This window comes from Grammomys surdaster, unplaced genomic scaffold (genome assembly GCF_004785775.1).
Source record: "Grammomys surdaster isolate TR1022 unplaced genomic scaffold, NIH_TR_1.0 168, whole genome shotgun sequence".
Taxonomy (NCBI): Eukaryota; Metazoa; Chordata; class Mammalia; order Rodentia; family Muridae; genus Grammomys; species Grammomys surdaster.
Window position 1 is genome coordinate 444,842 of NW_021604616.1, and position 23,889 is coordinate 468,730.

At 39.6% G+C, this 23,889-nt stretch overlaps 1 long non-coding RNA gene across 1 annotated transcript in view; it reads right to left on the reverse strand.

Annotated features, from left to right (window-relative positions):
• Window positions 1–731: 731 nt before the first annotated feature.
• The window catches only part of LOC114620390, a 34,063-nt gene continuing 10,905 nt past the window's right edge, over window positions 732–23,889 (reverse strand). Inside the window, exon 3 of the long non-coding RNA XR_003711313.1 lies at window positions 732–770. This is a non-coding gene — a long non-coding RNA (uncharacterized LOC114620390). The remainder of the gene's footprint in view (window positions 771–23,889) is intronic.

Below are 23,889 nucleotides of genomic sequence, written 5' to 3' on the forward strand. Positions count from 1 at the left end.
TGGTGGCATTGCTATGTCTTTACTAGAACACTGAGCTGGTACTGAGCAAACAGCTAGAGGCCATTACTGCCCCCCTTGTCCTTCTGGACTTCTTGTTCTATGTTTTAAAGTCTTGAAAAGTCTCTCTTTTCCTTTACTTTTAGGCTGGTTATGGATAAGATGTAAAAAGCTTTGGTTCCCAATGGATCATAAACCAAATTGCTAACACACCAGAATACCGTTTTGTGATCTGATATAAACTAGAAATACAGCTATATTATTTGAGTCCACTAAAAATTTTTTTGCAGTAATTACCCTTCTGCATCATATATGAAATACAACCAGAAACTGTGTCCCCAGGGGTAACTGGTACATAATCCTATAGTAGACCCCAATTATCTGACATAAATATATACAAAATCAACACAACAAGAAGAGCTTCTCTTTGTCTACTTTACCCAGTAGCTACCACAGAATCATAAGAGGTAAATGAAATCTTCCTAGAGCTAAGGAAAGAACTCACAAATAAAAATCAAAATGACCTGGAATGTAGTTGCTTATTGAAAAATAGCTTTTCCTCTTCAAAGCAAAGCTAAGCTGTATTTTCCATTTTTACTCCAAATGCTAATAAATCTAATAAATATTTCAGAGCTTTTCTCCAATAGAAATGATCTTCCAGAGTTCTCTGGATATCACTGTCATCAGGATATATTTCCTCTGAAAACTATAAAAATAAAACCATTTATACATACTTTGGAATGTTCAATATATCCAAAGCAGAGATTAAAATCCTGTGGGTAGAAGAAAGGGAAAATATTAGGCACATACTGCTATCCTTGAAATTGGCTCATAATTCAAACAATGTTTTTCATATTTAGATATATGTCTCTATTTCAATAACGAAAGATGGTTTGGCTGAGTGTAGTGGTGCATGGCTGTAATGCCAGAAACCATGAAGTTACAGCAAGGGTCAGGAGTTCACAGTCACTCTCAGCTACAGAGTGCTTGGGGTGAGCCTGAACTATATGAGACCCTGTCCCCAAAATGACATCCACAAAGGAAATAAAAAGAGGATTTGGTAAAGAAGACCATGTAGATGAGATGGAAAATGGATGACAGAGACTAAAGACCAAAGAGATGAGCTAATAAAAGCAAGATGAGATGATCTTGTGAGACTTTCTCTAGCTTTGAGCTATAAAAGTTTCTTACAATCACGCAAGTATTGCTTGGCACTTGAATTGAATTCTTAGTTATTTCTTATCTTTCAACCCAATGTTTAACTCCCCATTTCAAGTTATTAGGAGTTATTGAAGTTACAAAGGCCACAAGCTTACTCTCCCATGGCTGTACATGCACACGAATGGAAGGGAAAGCAACCGAAGCTTATACTCAATCCAATTATGCAACAACATAAAACATTTGTGAATGATGTATGTCAAATAAATGGTGACAAACATGAAATAAAAGACAGCCTTCAAAAAGGTGACTACTTTTCCTATAGACAGATAAATTTATTTTAGTACATTCTAAATAAATACAAGATGGCAGCCTACCGTCACTCAGATTTCTAGGGGAAAAATACCATTTGATCTTCTGTGAGCTCTTTTCATTCTCTGGGTACTTATGTTCTTCTTCTAATTTGTAAAGCCATAAAAGCAAGCAATTTTTGAAGTTCACTCCAGACATATGCTGAGACTCTTTCTTGAAGCTGATGTCATTCAGTTGTGACTCCTAAGAGTTCTCAAGGAAATCCAGTCAAACTGTCTCCTTTGCTAGAAGGCCCATGCAATGTCACAGACCAAGCCAACTTAGAAAGGAAAACATTTCATTGGGACTAGCTTACAGTTTCAGAGGTTCAATTCACTATCATCATGGTGGGAAGCATGGCAGCAGTCAGGTAGTCATGGTGCTGGAGGAGTCAAAAGTTCTACATCTTGATTGCCAGGCAGCAAAAGGGGGCTCTCTTCAAAGGCAGCCAGGCAGTCCGGAATTCCACACTGGGAGGACGTTGGGCATAGAGCCCTCAAAGCTCACCCCACAGTGACACACTTCCTCCAACAAGACCACACCTCCTAATATTGCCACTTCCCATGAGCCAAGCTTGCACACATGAGTCTATGGAGGCCATTCCTATTCAAACCACATTCTACCTCACTGAAATGTTTGCATATAGACCATGAGAAGAAATATCCTATGCAATGCACCCCTTTTTGTTAGGACTTAAGTATTGAATTTAACAATTTATATCAGATATTGAGTGTTAATAAAGAATATAATTTTTATATACAGCTCGACCTTGAGTTATATGGGTCTGATTAAATACTCTCTACTTTCATATCACATGTTCTATATTTAGCTTCATCTCAACATGTATAGTGACAATCATCCATAAGCTCTAAGGAATAGTCATAACTATCACATTGTCCTTCTTTGTGTGGGTTTTGTGAAGGTATGCTGCATTTTGTCTTAAGTTGTGGTACTGGAAACAAAACCCAAACAGGCTAAGTAGATATTCGACCACTGAGCTACATTCTTACATCCCAAATACTTGAGTTAAGAAGTTTTACAGCATATGCATACTGTCTAGTTTTCAGCCAGCCTGTGGAGACCTTGTCTGCTAGACCTGAGATCTAAGGACCTGAAAGAATGGGGCAGACTGTGATCTGGTGCTGTAGACAACCTTACTTCAGTTTCAGTGTACCTTTATACACAAAAGTATCAAAGAAAGCAATGATCCAAGGAAGGTTGCTTGAGTTCAGAAAAACATGTAAACTAACTCCAGTAAGGAGCCCTTTCCCAGAATTTTCTCAGGACACAGCAATTGAAACCCAATTGTCTGGCACAATTATATCTGGAAAAGTACAAAAACAAGGCAGAAAATCATATCAAGATTTAGGGTACACTAACGAGATTGGTCCTACAGTTATGATCTGACATGCAACAAGAATAAAATTGTCCTATAAGTTGAACATATATGCTTGTCACAGGAGGCACAAAATCATATCCAAGAACAATTCAAGGAAGAAAATGCACCTGAGGTAAAAGGCCATCTACCTTTTTTCCTGGTGCCTCTCTCACAATTCCTGAAGGTACTGTTCACTATTGGTCATTCTTTTGACCATGTTCCAACACGTACAAGGGTTCAAATACTCAGAAAAGACCACCAGACAGATAAACATAATATTACCACCTGGAACTTCTTAACATCTCTGAAATTTAAATACCTTGAAAGCATGAGAGCTCTTACAAACTAGGCATCATACTAACAAGTTTCCACTAGCTTAATTCTCTGGGTAGTAAGTTCTTCATCTTTTTTTTCATTGTATACATTTTTTAGTGGATATTTTATTTACATTTCAGATGTGATCCCCTTTCCTCATCCCCCCCCACGCAGGAACCCCCTATCCCATCCCTCTTCCTCCTGCTTCTATGAGGATGTGCCACCACCCACCCACCCACCCACCCCCACTTCCCAACCCTCGAATTCCCCCACACTGGGGCATCCACCTTCACTGGACCAAGGACTTCTTCCTCTCCCACCTATGCCTGACAATGCTATCCTCCTCTACATATGCAGCTGGAGCCACACACAGTATGCACCCACTGATAATTGGATATTAGCCCAAAAGCTCACAATACCCAAGATTCAACTCACAGACCACATGAAGCTCATGAAGAAGGAAGACCAAAGTGTGGGTGCTTCGGTCCTTCTTAGAAGAAGTAACAAAATACTCAAGGGGGCAAATATGGAGAAAAAGCATGAGATAGAAACTGAAGGAGGGGTTGTCTGGAAACTGTTCCACATGGGTATCTATAGGAGGAGCTAAGGTGGGAGGAGTAAGGAGAGGAAGAGGAAAAGGAAGAGGAGGAGCTGGGGAGGCAGAGATATAGGAGGATGAAGAGCCAGACAGTTATAGAGAGCAGTCGCAGGTAACAAGTTATATTTAGGTTAGCTAATTGGGAAACAACTCTAATTCTATGGGCATATTGTTATTGAGCATTACCAAACATATAAAGCCTTTGACTAATACTTAAGCATTAGAGTCTCATTTTCCTACCAGGCCCATGTGGATGGTCGGATGATCTGGGCAATGCCCAGCCTTGGGGAGACAGTATGGAAGACTGACAAAGCCATCTCCCACGCTGGCATCTCATGGGTGGCAGGGCTGGTATTTCTGGCTGGCAATTTCTAGCTGCAGCGGGCACATGGCCTCTGGCCATGGAACATGGCAGCTGAGCTAGGCAGAGCTGCCGCAGCTTAGATAGTGGGCTTGACTAGCAGCCGTTTTAAATAATTACTTCAGCAGGTATCCATCCTATGTGCAGTCACCAAAGGTAGACACTGATGTGGATGCCAGGAAGTGCATGCTGACAGGATCCTGATATAGCTGTCTCCTTAGAGGTCTACTAGAGTCTGACATATACAGAGGCAGATGCTCACATCTAACCATTGAACTGATCATGGGGTTCTCAATGGAGGAGTGAGAGAGAAGACTGAAGGAGCTGAAATTGTTGGCAGCCTCATGGGGAGAGCAACAATACCAACCAACCAGAGCTCCCAGGGTCTAAAGCACCAGCCTGGGAGTACATAGGGAGGGATCCATGGCTCCAGCTGTAAGTTCTTCATCTTTGTTGATTTTCAATTCCCTTAACTATAGCCATTCAGAACACCCAGAAATTTTGGAATCCAAATTCTCCTTTGCTTTAATAATAAACTCATCAATTTTATAAGAATCTGGAGTTTTCTGGTTTCTTCTATCTTTTTTAATTAATACCAAGTCATAGTTTATAATAAAGCCTGAAAGCAGAGGGTTGGTTAATGATTACTTCCAAGAAAGTGTATAGAGGGAGCATGGCAGCATGCATACCTATAAACTTAAAATCTTTTCATTGTCCTTAAAGGAAAAACCTGCACCTGCAGGCCTGGATGGTACTGAAAACTAAGGTTTAATTCCAGTATTTCAGAATAATTTTCATTTATAATTAGATCATGAATCCTGAAAGTGTGTCTGAGTGCCTATCAGGTAAAAAACAACAAAACAAACCCCATTGTTGAACATCAGGCTTCAGTTTTCTCGCTTTTAAAATAAAAGCAACTGCCCTAGACTTTCCTTCCTGATACAGTGAGTGTGACCATCAGAGGGTGTTATAGCCCTACAAAGATGAACATGTTAGAAGAACTACAGGTCTTCTTTCTGTTCATATAAATCTCCGTTTTTCTATGAATATCAACATGCCTAACTCTTACTTAAATACAAGCTAGGCTGTTTTTTGAGGACAAAGTTTCTCAAGACATTTTAGAATTTCTTGCTTGCTTACTCCTGGCTCAAAGTATTGCAAAAACATCACTCTTAAAATCCTTTCGCACCTCTGCTTCCAATCCTGGCCAGACTCGCAAATATAAAAAAAGATGTGTTAAGATAGTCAGGGGAAAAGTTCAATGGCTGCTCCTGAACTTCCAGAGAAAACTTTTGCACAAAAGTGAGTTGGCGTGATGACTTTTTAGTAGCCTTGCTTACCTGCTGACATAAACTGAATTTCTAGAACTTGAAGGAATATTTTAATAGCTCATTATGTCTCCTTTTTGTTCCTAATCCTAGTTTTAAACCTAAAATGTCAGGCTGAGATTATTCAGTAACTAAAGGCTCAGTAACTATGCCCAGGCTTGACCATCTAAGTACAATCTCCAGATCCCACAAAGTAGTGGGACAGACTGACTCCTGAGAGGTGTGCTCTGAGCTCAGCATGTATACACCTGTATATGCACACACACACACATACATACATACACACACACATATACATAGGCACACATATACACACACACACAGGCACACACAGATACACACACACAAGCACACACACATTGCTACAAACAGAGACACAGACATACACACAAACACAGGCACACACGAAGACACACACATAGCTACAAACACAGACACACAGATATACATTCACAGGCACACACACACATAGGTGCAAACACACATAAAGACACAAACAGCTAATAAGTATACCTACTCTAGTAGGAATTCACAAGAGGGTTAAGAGAGAATGACAGGCGCTAAGGATCAATGTACTCTGACAGAATGATCTCAAGGTCAAATGTTTTCCCTCCAGTTCCCTTTAGAAGTTGCTGTCACTCTTCCTCAACTGAGGAAAGCAGGGCTCTCTAAAATATACAAAAGACAGGATGGAGACTTATGCCAGGAAAAATAAATTCTTACAGTGGAAAAGCTCCACACATGAAATGGAAACTAATATTCAAGCAGGTTAATTGTCAGGTGTTTGGATGGTGTCATTCACTTATGGGCTGTGGGAAGTCACCAATTTTAGATGGGCATAGGAGAACCAAATGTGTGTCTTTAAATGTCTAATTAAAATAAGAAAGCTTTGGTGTTTTTCATTTTTCTAGTCAGGGGAGTCAGGACTTTCTCTCTCTGTCTCTCTGTCTCTGTCTCTCTGTCTCTGTCTCTCTGTCTCTTTTTTTTTTCTCTCTCTCTCTCCCTCTCAACCTAAAAGAAGAAAAAGAACAGGGAAACCAAAGCCATCAAGTTCAACCAAAATGGTCAAATCCTAAAAATAGATCAGCCTCAACTCTTTTATGGAAAGAAATACAAGGTAAGAAAGAGATTCATAAAATACAAATCAGAGTTGAACTGCTTCTGAAAGTTGTCTGAATTCATTGCCAAGTCTTCCTGGTGGTCAGAGTTGGGGCCCTCTTGTGAAGCTGTGTCAATCTTTACTTAGTCACCAGCAGCTCAGTACCAACCTGGGATATGAGAGGAAAAACAGTGCATGTGGACAAGACAGACTCGGTTCATTGTGCTACTTCTTCATTCATAAATATTGTCTTTAGTCTAGATCAGAGGTTCTCAACCTGTAGGTCACAACCCCCTTGGAATCCAATGACTCTTTCACAGGGGTCACCTAAGACAACCAGAAAACACAGATATTTATATTACAGTTCATAACAGTGGCAAAATTATAGTTATGAAGTAGCAATGAAAATAATTTTATAGTTGGAGGCTTACCACAACATGAGGAAGTGTATTAAAGGGTCATAGCATCAAGAATGTTGAGAACCACTGCTGTAGAATATCTTACAAGATTTTATTTGGAGTAAGTTTCCTATTGAAATCATTCAGTCATAATTTTCTTGTCTCTGTGTGGGTATACATGTACATGTGTACATGTTCATGAGTGAGCAGGTACACATGAGTGTGCAAGTGTAGTTGTACATGTGTATGTAGGTGCTTGCATGCATATATGCTAACAAGTGTATGTGTGTATCTGTGTGTCTGTGTGTGTGTGTCTGTGTGTGTGTCTGTGTGTGTCTGTGTGTCTGTGTGTGTTTGTAAGCTATAGGACAATTTGAGTGTTGTTTCTCAGGCTCATCTTTACATCTTTAATTTTAAAACAGACCTTCTCATTTGGTTGGAGCTTACTAAGTAGCCTATGCTGCTCACTATTTTCATAATCTCCTGGGTCCCATCTGTCTCCAACTCCCCAGCACTGCGATTACAAGTGTATCACCACACTTGGGTTAGTCAAATGTTCTTAAAGATGATAGTTCTCCAAAGATCTACAAGAGAATGAAAAGGCTAGCATTCCCTTTGCATTCTCTTGCAGATTCATCTGTTACCAAAAACTTCGTGAGCATCTACCCCAGGCCATGTCCCACCCTGGACAAGAAAATAAATCAGAAGATGGGCATAACATTATCCATAAAGGTGCATTAGTGGCACTTGGATGTTGTTGGTGACCAATAGTTTGTAAGGTCCACTCAACAGAAGAGAAATCACGCCTGGCACTAGAAACCTAGTCAGCTACCCAGAAATAGTGAAATCTTGGATTTTAGAAGAAAACCTACTACTACAAGTTTACTAGACCAGCATAATTCCTAACTGCATTGTAAAACTTATCTTTAGACCTAAGCATATCTCTCATCCCTCATCAAGCTTCTCATCACAGCAAATGAAGACCATTACAGAATATCACAACTAGATACAATGAGAGGATCAATGGATCATGAGGAACCCAGCCCCAAAAGCACAACACAACTCTGGTACCTACATTTCAGAAAACATTATGGAAAAGAGGATCATAAGAGCCAGAAGACTAGGCAGTCTTCTGTGAGACTGTGTCACCTACAAATGACTGCCTGCAACAAGCATGAAGAATGACAGCATCAGTAGATATGCTAACATGGAGATGGGAAAATTTCAGGGATCCAATCTTTAGACCAGTGGTTCTCATCCTGTGGGTCATGACCCCTTTGAGGGTCCCATATCAGGTATCCTGTATATCAGATATTTACATTATGATTTATAACTAGCAAAGGTACAGTTATGAAATAGCAAAGAAATGATTTTATGGTTGGGGGTCACCATAACATGAGGAACTGTATTAAAGGGTCATAGCATTAGGAAGGTTGAGAATCACTGAACTAGACAAAAACAAACAAAACAAAACAAACAAAATAAGACAAGTATTAACCACTGAGAAATAATTCACCTCGCCCAAGTATTAACACCCTAATTGATTATCCAATACAAAATGGTCAACCCAGAAATCATACACACATAAACAATAAAAATGAAAGAAAAATGAACTCTGTAGTGTGTGTGTGTGTGTGTGTGTGTGTGTGTGTGTGTGTGTGTGTGTAACAAAAATAATCAAAAAGAGGCCATCAATTTGAGGGGTAGGGGATATGGGAGGTTGAAGGAAGGAAAGAAAAGTGGAGGAGTGATGTGACTATATTTTTACTAAAATACATGTAAAAATTTCAAGAAGAGCATGAGCTAGACAGATGCTCAGTGTTTTAGAGCACACGTTGTTCTTACAGAAGACTTGAGTTTGATTGCCAGCACTGACATGGTCACTCACAACCATCCATAACTCCAGTTCCAGAGAATGTAGAGATACAGTAGTGGAGACAACTCAACTCATATGCATGCTTAGCTTGTTCCCTGCCATAGAGTATTCCTTTACTGTGAGTGACAGCAATCTACAATGACAATGCCAGGTAAGACCCCTCTAAATATGAAGCACCAAGAAAATTCAGTCCATCTGGTTTCACAAATATACTGTGCTACTAATCCCTTTTTGAAAAATATAATAGCAAGCTTTCTCTCTGACTTTTATGGTGCAGTCCCTGGAAAAGGTAATCAAATACACCTACAACAGAGTAAGTATTGTGAAGAGGTAGATGAACATAAGGTATCAAGTTGCTCAAAGTTACTCTGAAAATAAGGAAAGACTGCCTTCCCCTGGGAGTGGGTACTTGAACTGAGTTTCCATCGATGGGATGAGACTCGGGAAGAAGTTCAGCTGGATTACAGAACACATAAGTAGGGTTGTCAGGCTGGAGAGTGGCCAGTTTGAGCTATGCTAAAACCTTGCATTATACTTTACTCTTCAGGGAAAACCACTGCAGGTATTTCCAAGAAGTGAGTCAAATACACAAGCTGTGTGTATACTTACAGAAAAGACTACTTCGACAATACCTTCTTTTTCAGCAGTCAATAACTCTACTCGTACATTGAATATGCAATTGTGAGTCTTTCTGAATATAAAACAGCAATGGGAAAAACTCTAACCAGATGATATCTGGCTGCATTGGGTAGCAAGAAAAGGTGGAGTGTAGGCATCAGGCTCTACTGATGTAGAGCACAGTCTTACTGTGGTGGCTGATGGCTGGGTGCTATCGTAGGGGAATGACTCTATCTTGTGAGACTCATGGACATTCTTGAGTCAGGGTGGAGATGCCTGCCTGTGTCCAACCAGCAATGCATGATTTGAATGGGTGACACCAAATGAATGAACTAGCCCAGAGCATAGAAGATTGTCCCTGCTGAGACCTAAAGAGTACTGGAGAGGAGAAAGTTTTCCTATATATGTCCTACAAGGGGGGTGACATTTTTTTGTTGTTGTTTTCCAGTAGATAGAGAACCACATCAATTCCCATTTTCACAGATCCTTCTCCACCACAAGAATGTCAGTCATTTAGGTCATGGTCCATACTAACCCAGTATGACTTCATCTTAAATTGATTACATCAGTCAAGACTCACCATCTCCAAATAAGGTCATGTTAGCAAGCTATGGAGCCTAGCAGTTAAGCACATCTTGGTGGAGGAGAAGACTACTTTGTTTTCATGTCCTTGAACATAAATTACTGTGTCTTCCACTATTTAATGGACTAGCTCCTGTCCAACACAATTTGACCGTACTCAAATAACTAACTATATACAGAGCCATAAGACGCCACGGTTCTAGGACAGAGCAGCATAAAGCCCCAACAGTACAAAGGATACCAGCCTCCAACTTCTTTTTTGTCCTCTCTCCCTACTCCAAACTGTCCTGAGTTCAGTATTAATAAGAGAAAAAGGCATGTTCAGAAGCGATGATCCATCCAAGGTGATAGAAACCCTTAGGACCACCTGTCCTGCATCATGCTCCTGATCAGCTCAACCCTCAGGAGATCCTCTACCAGATGGTACCAAAGAAGTCCAGAAGCCTGTGCAGGAATGCATAGGTGAGGTCTGAGTGGAGATGAAAATGCTCAGCAAGGGATGGGGAGATGGGTATCCTGAAGCTATTCATCCTGAAGTAGCCAGAAGAAATTTACTAGAAGGCAGTGTTGGGCCTATCCCTGATCTGTACAAAATTCTTTATTTTGTTTAACACAAAATACTTAAAAGTGGGAAGACAACTTTGAGTTTTCCTCTATACTAAAATGTACAGACCAACTTTTGCTGAGTCCTGACTTGCTAGTCCAGAATCAGAACATCAGCAAGTTAAATATAAGGGAGAGAGTATCACAGGCACAGAGCTTGACTCTGTCTTTAGCATGGATATTGACATTGATCCAGGACAAACGGTAACAGCTGATGGAACTTAACACATTTGCGACTTATCCTTTGTTTTAAGTAAATTATAATAACTTCTTCATTAAGTTACTTGAAAATTTCATTAAGTCTTACTGAAGTCTAGATTTGATGAAGAAAGGGCTTCAGTCTGATTTGCCTTTATATTTTTAGTAAAATGCTTATTATAAAGTGGAGGCTAGATAAGTACTAGAAAGGCAAAACAAATCGTGAAAGAAAATACAATGTGACATGTTACTGTCATAGAGAAAAGAGGAAGGTCCTGTGAATCACTGTTCAGGTATGGATACTATCATACTGTCACTGAAGGAGTATGAGTCACACAGTCGGCCCCAACGCAATTGCTGGGCTGGGACCTTCTTAGCCCTGAAGCTAAGCAAGCATCCAGCTGACTGGCTCTGTAGCCTACTCCTGATCAAGGTGTCAAACCCAACACTGAGTTAAGACATCATTGGCTGAAAACTTACTCATCTCTTCAACTCCAGCATCCTTTTTCAGAGGAGTAAATACCTATTCATATGAAGTTACATAAAATCCCAGAGTGTCAAAAGTCTAATACAAAAAATTGCAAATAAATCTACTATACTTCTGGATAGCATTTGTAAGTTGACAATATCATTTGTTTGTTTTAACTATACTTGGTAATTTCATAAACTTATTGCTACAAGATCACTTTGAAATGTGAATATAATATGCAATAAATTAATTACACTACATAGCATATCTGTCACCTGCCATTTTGTACTTTTCTAGTATTCGCTGTGTCTCATAATACTACATCTTGTAATTAAGAGCCAAGGATTAATAGGTGCATAGATGTTTATTATACATTTTTTTCTCTCTCAAATTTTTTATAACAATGCCTTTAATTTTTCTGTAGAGGGTTGGAAAGATGGCTCTGGAGTTAAGAGCACTGACTGTTCTTCCAGAGAACCTGAGATCAATTCCCAGAACCGACATGGCAGCTCATAGCTGTCTATAACTCCATTCCCAGGGAATTCAATGCATACATGGTATACAGATACACATATAGGTAGAACACCTATTCACATAAAATAAAAAATAAAAGTTATAAGACATTTTTTAACAACTGTGTAAATGTAAGTAAAATGGGATATGTATCTTTAATATCAATATTTGAACATACAAGGTACTTAACATGCATGTAGACACATACACACATATGCATGTATGAACACAAATTTATGTTTATGAAAATTATACATATATATTTTTAGATCTTGGAGTATATTCCCTAACATATACATCTAAAAATACTTGCCCTAGTCAGCTTTATAAACTTGACAGGACCCAGAGACATCTGAGAAAGAAACAATGAAGAATTGATTTTCCAGATCAGATAGGTAGATGGGCATGTCCATGGGGCTGGTCGTAACTGTTAATTGATCTTGGAAAGTCTAGCCTGTTTGGGCATGTGGTTTTTGACTGTTAGTGTCTACAAGTGAATCAGCCAGCCAGCAGCATCCTCCAGGTTCCTGTTCCACCTTCTTGTCTATGATGTGAGTTCTTTGGTCAGAGGTAATGATATGTGGAATAGCAAGAAAGTACCTTCAAGTTCCAGACTGTGTCCCTGCCTTTACTTTCCTCAATAATGGACTGTAACCTATATGCTTAAATAAACCCCTTCCTCCCCACTAAGTAGACTTTTGCTATGGTATTTGTCACAGCAACAAGATAAAATTATAATAACATATAATCTCAAATACATACACACATGTATGATATATATATATATTACATAATGTATATATATACACATGTATTATGTTACATTTTTATTTATATATACATGTATATGTATATATGCATATTATATATGTATTGGATATATATGTATATATCATGTGCATATATTATATATATATCAGAATGTATGAAAATAGGGATGCTTTTTAAAATAATAAAATGATAACTTTGTAGTGGGAAGAGTGTCTTCTTGCCTTGTTTCTAGGTGAAGTACACTCACTTGGCTAAATATGGTTGAAACCCCAACTAGAATAATGAGTAAGTAGTTATGTAACAGGAATCTTTCCAAATTATTAGATTCATTACATTTTAGTATTTATTTGCAACTGTGTGTGTGTGTGTGTGTGTGTGTGTGTGTGAGCACATGAATCTAGATACCTTCCAAGGCAAGAAGCATTGAATCTGCTGTAGCTGGAGTTACAAGCAGTTGTCGGGAACCAAACTTAGGTCCTCTGGAGGAGTAGCATAAGCATTTATCTGCTGGGTCATCTCTCCAGCCCCACAGAATTAGTACATTCTTATGCCAGTCATGGTGGCACAAGATCAGATTTGCATTAAAAATTATATATTTAGTACTAAGAGTAACATATATAAAGCATTTCTGATGAAGCAAGTTTTACTTTAGGTTTATGTGAAGTGCCCTGACATTTGGAATGGATCTGTCAACCATGAAGCAAAGGGGAATATGCAATAGCAACCAATGCTCCATGTATGCTTTCTAACACTTCCAGAACAAGGTACTTCCTCACTGGTCACTTGTACCTGCTGGCCATGAACTTTGACATTTAATGCATGAGTTTCTCTGACTGGGTGATGATTTCACATTTAAAAATGAAACCATTAATGATTAACAGGGAAGATGCCTTCACATCTGTTCACCTAGTCAGCACACCAGCTGGCAGCTAAGCAGAGTACAAAATCCTGACCCTTAAACTTAATCAGAATCTTCATTTATGTAAGACCCTGGCTGGTCTATATGCATGCCAGACTGAGAGAATCACTGTATGGATGTTCATTTAAATAAAGTGAAAAATCCCAGATATTCATATAAATGATGAGGAAAGCCCAAAAAGATGGGTTTAGATTTCCTTTTCATCATTGTTATAAATACAGAAATGATACTTTAACATTATAGTTACTGTTTTCAGATATATTTTCAGAAACTGAGAAAATCAGGAGTTTCCAAACTTGGATAAAAGAAGAGAAAACATCAATTCTTCAGATGATGAAGGATGAGCTAGGAGACACTGGGCACACTGTGATATGATGTTTACAACTGACACAAAGCCAAACACACTTGAAATGATTGGAGACTAGTCTCCCAAATACTCCCTTGATGAGTCCCTCAACAGGCCTGTCAGACCCAGCTGAACAAGAGTGCAGTTTGCCTCCATTTCCTCTGAAACCCTTCTCAGTAGAATAACCTCCTTTTGTCTTCTAGACCAAAGCATTGGTCCTCTACTGTCTTCTTCTTTCTCTACAATCCTTCTCTGGTGATAGTCTGGGGACATGTTTTATGCTAAATCTAACTACTACCTGCACCAATTCATGGTCTTCCTTTGCTCCCTACATAGGCTGAGTTGACACTATGTGAACAGATGCCTGCCTCCCAGCCTTTGATTCTCATCCCTGGCTCTTTCCTGCCTCTTTGTCCCACTCTTCTTTCTTCTCCTCCCTCAGTACCTGACTCTGCTTTATTATGTCTGGCCCATTCTCATCCTTTCTCCTTGTCTAAAGAGCATTCCCTCCTTACAACCTAGCTACTCTGTCTGTCTGTCTGTTGGTTTTCTAATGGAAAATGGTATGATCAAAAATAGCCTTTGTCCTTGTCTGTTCAAACTGCTATAGCAAAATTCTGCTGTCTGCATTCCTTAAACAATGTGTCTTCTTTCCTTTACTTGTCATCCTCTTTCCTTCATTTCATCCTTCTTTTCTTCCTTCTTTCCTTACCTTCTTTTCTTCCTTTTATTGAGACCATCTTGTGATGTGGCACAGACATATCTTAATTTGCCTTAGAGGGAGGGAGGGAGGGAGGGACTTAGTGTTTAAGGCAAGACCAAGCTAACAAGATACTTCTTAAGGTCTTAGCTGTTTAATAGTAAGTAAACTGGAAAAAGTATTGCTCTTTCTATTTAAAAATATTATTTGGAGCTGAAGATGTAGCTCACTGGTAAAGAATTTGGACACCACACTCTGAGTATCACCATAATAATGGGAAGAAACAGAAACAAACAAAATCTTCCGTTCTGTAAAGAAATTTAGAAAGTTCTCTTAACGCATACATACTTAAATTACACACAATAATTCTTTTTAAACTGTACTTTGGCAGACATAATGAGAAAGAAAGACATTTTGGGAAAAAATAACCTTCTGAAACAATATAGAAGTGATTTATCACCACAGGACATGATCTGGGCTATTTAAATCATCTTCAAGAGTTTACAGGAATAGAGATGACTGTTGTCTGCATTGTCAAATCAGATCATAAACATATCCTTCCATGCCCCCCAAAACACTTGCTAAATAGTCCACTGAACCGTAGAATACGTTTTTCCCCAGATACCAAGATGATTTTCAAAGCAGAACTGTTGCTCCTGGTTCTGAACTTCTTAGAGGGAAAAGATAAAAATAGCCACATACTGGGAACTCTATAAAGAGTTGTCCAGGGATTGGAAAATGACTCAGTAGGTAAAAATACTTGCTGAGCAAGCGTGGGGGACCAGACTCCAGATCATTGGCACCCATATAGAATAACATAATGTTTAAACCACACTGAGTTCAAATCCTCTCTCTGACACTCGGTGGCTGGGTAACTTGTACAAGTGACATGGTCTCATGGTTCTATTCTCACACCTGTACATGTGGATATTAATATCTTGAAGGGCTTTTATAAGCTGAGGTAAGTGGGCCATGGTAAGTTCCCAATAATGACCAAGAGCTTGTAATCCCACTGCCTTAAGGGTAGAGGCAGGGAGATTGTTAAGACTTGTTCCCCAGCAAGTCTAATTAAAAGAACAAGCTTCAGGTTTTGTGAAAGACCCAGAAAGTGATAGAACAAACACCTGAAATTCTCCTCTGACTTGCACACATGAACACATAGGAACATGTACCTACATATACATATGTATATACATCACACACGCACACGCACACACACACAAAAAAAAACACTAGTATATAAGTAAATGAAAAAGAATCATCCAGTGAATGACTCACCTTTATTTTATTTGATTTATTTATTTTGAGTTTTTAAAGACAGGGCCACACGCCACCCAGGTTGGTCTTGAACTCCTGACCTTCCTGCTTCCACCTCCTGAGCCTGGGATTATAGGTACTTGACACCAAACCCAGCTAGTTACTTTTATTTTTAAAACAGACATCAACACATGCTTATATGAAAACGAAATCATCTTTGGTAACAATTGCTACTAGCAAGTATTTCCAAATTATCTATTAAAAATCACTCAAATTCAAAATAATAATACTCAAAATTGGGAACTTACCATGGTCCAGACACCTCAGATTATAAAAGCCCATCAAGGAGGTATTAGTAGTACCCACATGTTCATGTATGAGAGCATAGTCATGACGTCATGTCACATGTTCATGTATGAGAGTATAGTCATGACGTCATGTCACATGTTCACTTATGAGAGCACAGTCATGACGTCATGCCACTTACCCAAGCCACCCATCCACCAAGTGTCAGACAGAGGATTTGAACTCAATTTAGTTCAAACACTGCATCACTCTAGCCTAGGTTGTTCACTTATTGTCTGTCGCCACGAGAAACAGTTTAATAAGAGTCTTTTAATAAAAGATGTGGCCTTCATGCTACTATTGTACCAAAGGGCATATCTTTAAGATAATCATTGTTGGACCTTGTAGAGTTCACAGCTGTGTAAAACTGTTAGTGGTTTTTCTCCACCAACATCCTGTAAAGGGCCTTCAGCACTATAACAGCTAGCCAGCAGCAGGGGGAGGCATCCCAATCAATACCAAATTCATTTCTCCCTGTCCTGTGACCAAAGTGTATGTTGTCTTCGGCAATAGGGTGTTCCTATCAAGCCCTAGTGGGTAGCCTAGTGGTAGTACACAGGCAATGGCCTATATTGTTTAGGGAGAGGGTCTTCTGGGACACCCCTAATAAAAAGTGTGGGGAGGAGTGAGTTTTCTTTAGTAGTGTGGGCCATGGCGGACTTTCCATACTCTGGCCAATGACGCCTTACACCCATGTGCACACAGGCATAGCAGACAGCGCCCCACATCCATGTATGCAAAGGCATGGCAGATGCTACCTACACCCATGTGCACACAGGCATGGCAGATGGTTCCCCGCATCCATGTGTGCACAGGCATGGCAGATGGTTCCCCGCATCCATGTGTGCACAGGCATGGCAGATGGTTCCCTATACCTATGTGCATATAGACAACACTAGGTAGAGTGAGTACACTGAAGCAAAAAGGAGTAAGAGGATGAAGAGACATAAAGGAAAGATGTATAGGAAGTGTAAGAACTTTCAGGGAGAGAGTCAGTGGAGGGCATGATCTAAGAATGCTGTATTCAGTAGCTGCAGAGATGGCTCAGCAGTCAAGAGCATTGACTACTCTTTTAGATGACCCACATGGCAGCTCACAACTACCTGTAACTCTAATGCCAGGGGATCCTATCCTGGCTTCCATGGGTATTGCAAGCACAGACACATACATGCAGGGAAAACATCCATACATATAAAAGTAAATAAAAAATTTAAAACTTTAGTGTACATTGTATTCATGATCTAAAAATTATCAAATAAATAAAACTTTAAAAAGACTTTTTAAGAAGAAAAGGAAGGGCCAAGCAATGGTCTCTGAGATCCTCACTGAACATAAGAGGCATTCATTGCAAGTGTCTATAACGGTACAGACTAAAGTCAAGATGGCGGTTTCTAATATGGCTGAGAAAGGGTGGGTCGCTTTCCCACTGACATGGACCAGATACTCTCCAACCTTAAAACTGTTCATGTTTTTGATTTGGACCAAAGAAAAAACTACAAATTTCTCTTTTTGGAGAACTTTCTGGAAGAATTCAAGGAAACCATCATTATACATGTGGTCCTCACAGCACCGTGAGAGTCCAAGCTCTGTCAACGTTTTCTTTATAAATTCCCCGGCAGGGCTTGCTCATTCATCCTGTGTTATTCAGCTAAACCGTCTGAAGTGTCAGATCTTAAAGTATGACTGAAGAAAGCTCTTCCAAGAACTAAGGAAGAAAGTGGGTATCAGGTGACCCCCACATAATTGCTGAGTGTTTGCTTTAAGCAGCATTTTTTTTTCTTGCTTTGGATGAAGGTTTTAGGGAGGAGTAGGGATTGACCTGAAATAATAGGTCGCTTCGTCACTTAACTATGAGCAGAACTGTTAAAAGTCACTATATAATACAGAGTTGGACAAACTACTAAGAAATTTCTCCACTTTCTGAGTCTGCCCAAAAGCCTGGAAACTCATGAAGAGATTATTTTAAAGAACTCTGGCACTTTGGATTTAGTCTAAACCATAAAAACCCAGAGGAGCAGCCATTTCTAACTGTGTCCAGTACATTCCTGCTCCATAGAAGCAAGGAGGGAAGAAAGAGAGCAGGAGACCCTCCAGAACTCAGCAAATAATGAATTTAATTCCTTTTTCAGTGCTGAACCTGATAATTGAGACTCTTTTGAATTTGCTTCTCTTGTTTCTACAGTTATCCTTTCTCCATCTTCCTCCTTAGAGGTAACGTGCCTTTTAATGAAAAAAACAAAGATGAAAAAAGCCATATATCTCATGAAGGAAAGTAACCTGAGTTTATTTAACGCAGTTAATATTGGGTTCTATAAGGCTTATATTGCTATTTGTCATAAGAAGGATAATAAATAGCATAAATGATATTCAATGACTAAATCAGAAGGCAGCCAAAGAAAGCTGGGTGTGGTGACGCATGCTTTTTATTTTAATTGAGAAGCTAAAGCACGAGGATCTCATGACTGTGGTCAGCCTGAGCTACATTGCAAAATTCGGGTGCAGGAGGGATAGGCGAAGAAATAAATTTAAAAATATAAAAGGAAACAACTTACTGTGACAAATTTATACAATAATAAAATATAAATGATGCCAAGGAAACTAGTAATAGAATAAATTGTTCAGGACCGCCTTCCTGATGAGAATTACATAAATGTAGTCTTTTCTGGCATCTCATCCTAATATACTCAGTTAGATTTTTCACTTTCATGCACCTAAAAACAAAAGATATGATATACGTCTGAGTATAAATGCCCATTCATCTTGTAGGATCTACAGACACCCTAGATAGTTATGAGAACACAAAGCAATTTAGGTTTACTTTCTATGGCCATGCGCCATTCTTTACCAAGAGTTAGCCACAAGTTTTGCTTTAGATTTATTTTAAATAGCGACTTCTGATCAAGAGTTCACTCAATGGGTAGTGTTCTGTAAGTAGATAAAATATCCAATAAGCAGGTCAAGTTGTAAGATTGTAAGTTGTATTAATAGCTCATCCCACTGTAGGAGTCTACACAGTTACACAGTCAGTACAACACAACATTAAGTCAAAATGATTTAGAAGCTAAGGCATTTATGTGTTAACATAATCTAAATATGACGACCTCTTCTAAGCAGGAATTGTGCTAAAATCCTGAACTTAGGTTTACTGTAAGAATCCAGAAGTTTCAACACTCAACCAAAGTTGATGCAAATTTCTCAGGTTGAAAATATAACAAAATGAGGGTTTTTTCCAAGATATGACATGTTTTTTTCCTGCTTTTACCTAAGATGGAAAATAAATAGGCACAATACTCCTGTGGCACATCACGGCTTCTACTTTTGGTTGGAAAACACCAACCAGTGACCATGAATATGACAAATCAAAAAAAAAATTGGAGTCCAGAGGTATTATGAGCTAAGGAAGGGAGTTGATGGGGACAGAATTTCCTAACCTGACCACCAGTTAACCATAGTTTGGATGTCCAGTAGCCTCTGAGTCATTAACTCATCGTTCCAAAATAACACAAGAACATTTTGGACTAGAAGATCATTGCTGAGTGTATTATTAATAATATTTCCAGAAAAATAAGTATAAATCCTTGGTGTATAAAGTGGTGCTCGTGTAAATCCCTTTATATAGGATTATCTGGAAATGAGAAGCCCATGCGGTTGCTATACGGATCGTCTGCAATGTTTTCATCATCTTCATTTAGAAACCGAGGACAAAAGATAGAGCTAGCTTCAACAGAGTTGATAACTCTTGACAGGAATTTGGAATTGTTAAGGGAAGGAAACACACTGAGTTTTCCAGTGCTTTTATAAATTGTGAACAAGGAAGAACATTTTAAATTTTGTGAAAGGCTATTTAATGGTGTCTCCAACTTAATTTCTTAAAAGAAAGTCCTTAAAAATGTTGTTTTGTACCGATTGTGGAACCCTTGTCCTCATACATACCAAAGACTCTAGCACTGACATTAGCTTGTTTATTTTTTAATTTCTGTTTTGTTTTGTTTTGTTTCAATGTAATATATTTCCCTAAATGTCCCAGACTTGTGATCCTCCTGTCTTAGGCTCTCAAGTAACTGAAACTATAGGCACTGTGGTGGTTTGAATGAAAATGTCCCCATAGGCTCAGCTCTTTGACTGCTTGGTCTACTTGGCCACAATGCTTGGGAATGCTTAAGAGGTGTGACCTTGCTGGAGGAAGAGTGTCACTGGGTGTGAGCTTTGGGTTTCAAAAGCCACACACCATTTGTCCTCTCTGCTTCCTGCACATAGCTCCTGATGTGAGCTCTCAGAAGCTGTTTCAGAAGCCATGCCTGTGGTCTCTGTCCCTCTCACACTGCCAGAGATAGAAAGAAAAGAGAGATCTGACCTGCACTGCAATAAAGTGAAAGATGTCTTCAGCACCATACCTGACCCAGCTGAACTTCCAGTTCATAAAAGAACAAGGGCTAAAGAGTGTTCTGTTCCTACAAAGCAACAACAAAAAAATTATCCCTGCTGCAAATGTGGCTTGAGGGGACAAGGGTCCATGCCAAGGTAGCCTCAGAGTTTGGCAATGTCTTCCAACTTTAGCAAAGTTGGAAGAAAGAGTAAAGAAGTTGTGGAATCTTCCCCTGCAGTTTCAGAGATGCGCCATTGCCAGGTGTGGGGTAAGCCCCTGCATGGAGGCCTTGAGAAGCTGTGGAACAGAGTTGTTGAAATAAAGCCTGCATTGTGTTGGAAACCCCATATTTAGAGAATCCAGAGCCGTGGATACCTGCCAAAGAAAGCTGTATACAGAAAGTAGAACCAGCCCAGAAAAGAGATGTATGCTATAGGCAACACATCTTGGAGGGAAGAACCAGCTAAGTTCTTTTGACACTGGACATGGAACAACAGGATCTGATGTTTGCACTGCTTGCCTCACTCTTGTTTTGGTCCAGTATTTTCTCACTCCCTTTCAGATTGATAATGTATACTCTGTATCTTGGAAGTATGTAACTTGCCTTTTGATTTTTACAGATGGCTATAGTTAAGAGACTGCCTTGAGTCTCCACAGAGGATTTGAACTTCTGACTTTTAAACAGTGTTGAGAGAGAAAGACTATGGAAACCTTCTGGAGTCTAACTAAATGAAATTGTACTATGATGGGCCACACACCTACAAGACTGGGGAGTGTGATGTGGTGGTTTAAATGTGAATGTTCTCCTCAGATGTCTGTATTCTTGGTCCCCAGCTGGCAGCTTGGGTACATTTAGGAGATATGGCTTTGCCGGAGGAAGTATGTCATGAGAGGTAGGCTTTGAGGTGGCTTTCAAAAGCCACACCCTATTCCTACTTTGTCTTCTCTGCTTCCTGCACATAATTCAAGATGTGAGCTCTCGCCTCACTGTTCCAGTAGCCATGCCTGCAGTGTCCACGCCATCATCATGGATTCTAACACTTTGGAACTGCAATGCCAAACAAACCATTTCTTCTAGAATTTTATTTCTTAGTGGTGTTTTATAACAGCAATAGAAAAGTAACAGTTGTAAGCATGTACCATGGAGTATGGCAAAAACTTCTTAACTGATGATTTCAAATCACCAGTATCCTAGGACACTACTAATGCTTTTGTGAGATCTCTACAGAATTAATTAAGTTCAAAAAGAAAACATGAGAGCCAGTGCTCATTTTCTATTTAACTGCATTATGAATGGATAACAGATTACCAAATCCTACAAGTCATTGATGACAAAATATAAGAATAGTCTCTTCTATAACTTAGACATATCACTTGCCACCTTATATATAAATACCAAAGATAATGCACACACTGGTATCCCAAAATTAGAAAGCAGGGTAGGCAGAGGAAGCAAATGCTTGGAATTTGTATTCAAGCAAGCCTTTATAAATGAACACTTAGAACCATACTCAGACAGTTGGTGACTGGTTCTAACTCTCCCAGTGACACCAGATTCCTTGAATGGTCAAGTCTCTTATATAATATGTCACCACAGACATACTTTAAATCACTTCTGCATTACTTACAACACCTAATATGAAGTGAAGTCTGTGGCAAACAGTCGCACTTCTATGAGGGGAACAATGATTGTTTTTCTCAAGTCTGAACATGTTCAATAAAGACACTGTTTGCTTGTTTGTTTGTGGTTTCTGGTCAGGCAGTTAAGGATCTTTTTCCTTTTTTTATCAGACAAGTAATCAAAGCCAAAATACATTCATTAGAATGAAGGGCAGATCAGGCAGAACAGTCTCAAGCAAAAGGCTGCTTCATGGAAGTCTTAGTCTAACACTTCAATTACCCTTACCTATCGAAGGGCCAGCCTGGGGTGGTCTTCTTCCTGGAATCAGCTGAGACTGAATAGAGGCTGTGGTGATTTGAATATGCTTGATCCAGAGAGAGGCACTATTAGGAGGTGTGGCCTTGTTGGAATAGGTGTGTCCTTGTTGGAGGAAGTGTCACTGGGCTTTGAGATCCTCCTCCTAACCACATGGGAGCCAATCTACTACTAGTGGTGTTCAGATGAACAAGTAGAACTCTTAGTTCCTCTTCCCCATGCCTGCCTGGACACTGCCATGCTCCTGCCTTGTTGAGAATGAACTGAATCTCTGAACCTGTAAGCCTGTCCAATTAAATGTTGTCCTTATAAGAATTGCCTTGGTCATGGTCATTGTCACCCACAGTTCAGTCTGTCACCATTCAGTGCAGCAGAATAGAACAGGATGATGACTTGAGACAGGACTGAGATGTGACCTTTGTGTCACTGACCTTCTGACCCATCCTTTTGTGGATGCATGTTAGCCAGCCAAACTGACTGATGGTCTTCCTGCAAGCCAAGAAACCTGTTGGTTGGCACAGTTAGCTAACAGAGTAGGAGTGTGTGTCACTCAGAATTGGCTCACAATTTATATTCCACCAGGATTATGATACTTGTATGTCTAGGATGATAGAGAACCATCAGGATAACAAACAGAACAATTATGAATGCTAGAATGTGCTTCGGGTGGGCAGGACCTGCCTTCCAGGATAGCGTTAGTTATTCTGGTGTGTTCTTCCCCTGCTGTTCCACCCACTGCCTTTCTGTTGCAGCTCTCAGTCTGGACTTAAACATTAACACTCACTATGAATGCTTCTTACACATTGTACTCAAGGACTGAGGAATTTGGAATGCTTCATATGAAAACGTTAATCAAACACAAAGACATTTTGCTTTTATGAGTAGCTTCAAATTTTAGTTAATGGATCTTTTTAAAACAGTAAGACTGCAGTTGTTGTTTGATGGCAACCAAGCTTTCTTCCTGGAACCAGACTGTTGGCAGACTGTGGAATGCTGTGGGGAGCAGAGTCAATGGGTGGGAACGCCTGGAGTAGCACTGCTGAACATGAAGCTCACAAACTATGGCTGTGTGTTTGTCAGGCCTTGGACATATGGCAAAAAAGACTGCTGGGCCTTTTGATGAAGATTTGCCTTCTGAGCTAATCCTTGGACAGGAGTCAAATTAGTCTGAAGAGAAATAAGTGCGTGAAAAGCCAAATAAGTACATAGAGGGTTCTCCAAATTCATCAATTACACAACAATGAGCCCATTAGAATGAGTTATTTCCCAGAGGCAAACCATGTGCTTTTTTCCCTTTTATTTCCAGAATCCAGGCACAGTGCCTGGTGTATGGTAGGCATTCTATAAACACTCATTGAACTGGGCTGAACCGCACTGCTTCATGTCCCCTGAAATGGTCCCTTTCAC